General features: G+C 37.0%; 1 protein-coding gene across 1 annotated transcript in view; it reads right to left on the bottom strand.

Moving 5' to 3' along the window:
- LOC102838465 (chromosome unknown open reading frame, human C12orf40) overlaps positions 1-5,331 on the bottom strand; it is a 146,217-nt gene that overhangs the window by 133,683 nt on the left and 7,203 nt on the right. The gene's annotated exons all lie outside the window — the stretch shown is intronic.

The following is a 5,331-nucleotide window of genomic DNA, read 5'->3' as shown; positions in this document are numbered from 1 at the left end:
AACACTATGCAGGGTCGCTATAAGTCGGAACTGACTCCACGGCACATAACAACAACAACAAACAATTGCTAATAAGAAGTGTTGTTGTTGTTATGTGCCGTGGAGACGGATAGCGACCTTGTACAGGGTTTCCAAGGCTGTAAATCTTTAAGGGAGCAGAAAGCCTCTTCCTTCTCCCGCTGAACAGCTGGTAGTTTCAAACTGCTGACCCTGAGATTTGAAGCCCGATTTGTAACCACTACGCTACCAGAGCTCCTTATAAGAAATAGTACACTGTAGTAATTGATGACCCTGTGCATTTCGTGAGTTTCTCAGAATACTATATTGAAAATTGATTTAGCTCTGCAGGAATGAAGACTAAAGTTCTGAGGGGAAAAAATCTTAAAGCAAGAATTGTATTTTGCAGTTCATGTATGTATTATTTTTGTGTATCATCACACATTTTATAACCTGATAGGTGATATTTTGGAAAGAAACAAGAATTCCCTTCTCGAAAACAATGTACAAAGTGCATTTTATTACTCAGTTGCACTATTTTTTTCTAGAATTTATCCTCATAATTTCAAATGTATATTTTCTGTTAATTTCGTTGGAAAATAGTACCTACGAGAGTGTTATGTCCCAGGGTAGACACTTTGTTTTACCATATAAATTCTGATTTTTACTGCGAAAAGCCACCAAAGTATATCTCTCATGGGTTTGAATTAGATTAGGTAAATTCTGCATTTCAGAGCCATTGAATTTCTCACATGGAGCAGCTTCAGGTTATTCAGTAAATAAAGCAGAATTCTGGTGTGGGCCTGTGGGGTAATGCACTGGATTTCAAAGTCGATTTGAACCACAAGGTCAGCGGTTCAAGCTCACCAACCACTCCTCAGAAACCCTATACAGGGTTGCTATGGGCCAGAACCGACTCAACAGCACTTAACAAAAACAAACCATATTGTCAGAACCAGAATCTGAAGCAACTGGCCCTGTGTATCAGCCTTTCATTATTTTGAAACATGTACAAATTTACAAAATTAATTGGGAGAAGAAAATAATTGTGAAAGGATTAATGGAGGCATCTATATGGAGGTGAGAGGCAAAAACAATTATCTTTCCATATTGTGTGCAAGGACCTAATGGAGAGATTGATTAATTTGTTGAAAAGAGTCAACATCTAAGAAATGAATGAACCCCCTGCTTTGGAACCAGTTACACAGAAGCAGTGAGAATGGTGAATTGTAAGATATTTACTGGTTTGTTTCTTCACAGCAAGTGTTTCCTTATGAACTGCAGGCCTACACCATTTTACTATGCTTAGTAGATACTGCATTTCTGAAAAATTGAAGGTTTGTAGCAACCCTGCATCGAACAAGTGCATTTGTACCATTTCTACAGCAGTAGGTGTTCACTTCATGTCTCTGCATCATCGTTTGGTAATTCTCACAATATTTCAAACTTTTTCATAATGTACATTAATTAGACTACATAAGTTATACACTTACTAATGTAAAGATAACTTTCATATACACCAGGAAACCGCCCCCCCCCCAAAAAAAAAAAAATAATAATAATAATAAACCCGTGTGACTCACTTTACATTTGCTTGACTGCAGTAGTCTGGTATCAAACCTGAATTATCTCTGAGGTATGTTGTTGTTGAGTGCCATCAGGTTGATTCTGACCCATAGCGACCCTGTACAGGGTTTCCGAGGAGTGGCTGGTGAACTTAAACCAGAAGCTTGAGGCTGAGATATGCTTGTAGATAATAGATGGTAATTTTTAACAACTGCAATGTTGATCACCAAGAGGTCATCCTAAATGGTGCTTATGCCTCACCTAAATAAGGCTAGCATAACTAGTAGATAATAGAAGTCAAGCATTGTGCTGTTTTAGGGTCAGTAGGGCAGTGGGCACTTTAGGATCAGCACTGGATTGCAAACCACAAGGTTGGCAGTTCAAATCTACCAGTTACTCTTCAGAACCCTATACAGGGTCACTATGAGTCAGAACCAATTAGGTGGAACTTAATAACAAAAAGGGCAATTGGATAATGGCTTGGGTCAGGAAACAGTTCAAGAAAGGAATAGAACACAAATGAAATACTTAGCATTTGTTGAGAAAAGAATTAACTTAAAATTCTTAAATCCTCAATGATGTTCTCTTATTACTAAAAGCTATGTACTTTCTAGTGATTTAGCATGTAAGCCTTAAGTTTAAATATTAAAGGATTCTAAGGGTGTGATACTGCAGCATAAGCACTGGACCTCAAGGTCAGTTTGAACCACAAGGTTGGCAGTTCAAACTCACAAGTTGCTCCTTGGAAATCCTATAGAGGATCGCTATGAGTAGGAACCCACTTGATGGTACTTAGCAACAACAAGAAGGAGAAAATTTTGCATCATGCAGGAAATATCAAGAGAAGATGGAAGGAATACAGAGTTACTGTACCAAAATGATAGACGTTCAACTATTTCAAGAGGTAGCAAATGATCAAGAACCAATGTTATTGAAGGAAGAAGTCCAAACTGCATTGAAGGCATTGACAAAAAACAATGCTCCAGGAATTGACAGAATACAGATTGTAATTTTTCAACAAATGAGGTGCTTACTCATCTATGTCAGGAAATGTGGAAGACAGATACCTAGACAACCAACTAGAAGAGATGCACATTTATGCTGCTCATTCCAAAGAAAGACAACTCAACAGAATGTGGAACTCATCAAATAATATGCCATGCAAGTAAAATTTTGCTGAAGAAAATTCAAAAACAGTTGCAGCAACACATTTGCAGGGAACTATGGAAAATTCAAACCAGATTCAGATTAAGAAATGAGGACTATAATTGCTGAAGTCAGGTGGAAAACAGAGAATACCAGAAAGATGTTTACTTATGCTTTACTGACTGTGCAAAGTCCACCTTAGTCATCTGTGTGAATTATAGCAAATTATGGATAGCATTGTACATAATGGGAATTTCAGAAAACTTCATTAAGTGTATAGGAATCTGCACAGAGAAAAAGAGCAAGTAGTTTGAATAGAACAAGGGAATACTGGATGGTATAAAATCAGGAAAGGTGCTTATTCAGTCTGTATGCTGAACGAGTAATCTGAGAAACTGGAGTATATGAAGAAGCAGCACGTCTTCAGGATTGGAGCAAGACTCGGTAACAATCTGCAATATGCAGATGACACAACTTTGCTTGCTAGAAGCAAAGAAAACTTGAAGTACTTACTGATGAAGATCAAGGGCCACAGCCTTCAGTATGGGTTTCACCTCAATGTAAAGAACACAAAAATCCTCACAACTAGACCAATAAATAGCACTATAAAAAATGAAGAAAGATCAAAGTTGTCAAAAATTTCATTTCCTTGTATCCACTATCAATGCTCCTGGAAGCAGCAGTCAAAAAATCAAATGACATGTTGCTTTAGGCAAATCTGCTGCAAAAGAGCTCTTTAAAGTATTAAAGAACAAAGATGTCTCTTTGAGAACTAAGGTGTCCCTGACTCAAGCCATGGTATTTTCAACTGCTTCATATGCATAGGAAAGCTGGACAATGACGAAAGAAAACCAGAGAGGAATCAATGTATTTGAATTAAGATGTTGGCCAAGAAAATTGTTAAGTACTATGGACAACCAGAAGAACAAATAATTCTCTTTTGAAAGTACAGCCAGATACCTTTCTTCTTAAAAAAAAAAAAAGAAAGAAAGAAAGAAATTACAGCCGATTGTTCCTTAGAAATAATAATGGTGAGACTTTGTCTCTAGTACTTTGAACCTCTTGTCAGGAAGGACTAGTCCCTGGAGAACAACATCATGCTTGGTACATTAAAAAAGAGGGAGCTCCTCAAGGAGGTGAATTGACACAGTGGCAACAAGACGTGGTAATGTTTCTTTCTTTTGTATTTAGGGTCACTATGAATCCAAACCAATTTGATGACACTTAACAACATATGTATGCAGTGCTTAAGCAAGCCTGGTTAAAGTGTGTGGCTGTAACCAATAGGGTAATAATTCTAAACCATCAGCTGCTTCTCAGGAATTTGACAGTCACATGGTTTACTATGCCAGGAATGACAAATTGAAGAGGAATGGAGTCACATTCATCATCAAAAAGAACATTTCAAGATCTATCTTAAAGTACAATGCTATCTGTGATAGACTAATATCTACATGCCTACAAGGCAATCAGTTAATATCACTATTATTCATTTATGCACCAACCACTAAAAGAAGTGATAATGAAATTGAATAATTCTACTGGCTTATTCAATCTGAGATTGATTAAACATGCAATCAATATGTATTGATAATTACTGATTAGAAGCAATGCAGAAGGATCAGTAGTTGGAAAATAATGTCTTGGTGTTAGAAACAGTGCTAGATATGGCATGATAGAATTTTACAAGACCAGTAAATGTCCTCATTGCAAATACCTTTTTTAAAAAATATAAAAATTAACTCTACACATGGGCCTCACCAGATGGAATACAAAGAAATCAAATTGACTACATCTGTGGAGAGACACTGGAAAAGCTCCATATCGTTAGCCAAAACAAGGCCAGCAGCAGACTGAAACACATCATTCATTGCTCATATGCAAGTTCTGGCTGGATCTGAAGAGCATTAAAACAAGTCCACATGCACCAAAATATGGTATTGAACATATCCCACCCAAATTTAGAGAACATCTCAAGAACAGATTAGTTCAATTAGACATTAATTGGATGTCATCAAGAACATCATACAGGTAGAAAGCAAAAGGTCATTAAGAAGATATAATATGGAAAAGACCAAAATAGATGTCAGAAGAGACTCTGAAACTCACACTTTAGTGTACTGATGCTAAAGCAAATGGAATAAATGAAGATGTAAGAGAGCTGAACTGAAAATTTCAAATGTCAGCTCAAGAAGACAAAGTCAAATATAATGAAATTTCTAACCTGGTCAAGCTGAAATAACTGAAGAAAAAAATCCAGCTTCAACTTGCCATATTGAAGGATAATACAAGCAAAACACTGAATGATGAAAAAAGCATCAAAAGAAGATGAAAGGTATATACAGAGTCATTTGAACAGAACAAGGGGACACTTGTTGTTAAGTGCCGTTTTATAGTGACTCATAGCAATACTGTGTAGTGTTTCCAAGGAGCCGCTGGTGAGTTTGAACCACCGACCTTGTTGTTCAAACCAACCTTGCAGTCTAATGCTTTATCCTACACACCACACCAGGACTCCAAGGGAACACTGACTGATTTTAAATCAGGAAAGGAGTGTCCCAGGGTTATGTTCATTCACTATACTCATTCAGTCTGTATGCTGAGCAAATAATCTGAGAAGCA

Source organism: Chrysochloris asiatica, unplaced genomic scaffold (genome assembly GCF_000296735.1).
Source record: "Chrysochloris asiatica unplaced genomic scaffold, ChrAsi1.0 scaffold00077, whole genome shotgun sequence".
NCBI lineage: Eukaryota > Metazoa > Chordata > Mammalia > Afrosoricida > Chrysochloridae > Chrysochloris > Chrysochloris asiatica.
The sequence above is the reverse complement of the archived record's forward strand: the minus strand, read 5'-3'. Positions and strand labels throughout refer to the sequence as shown.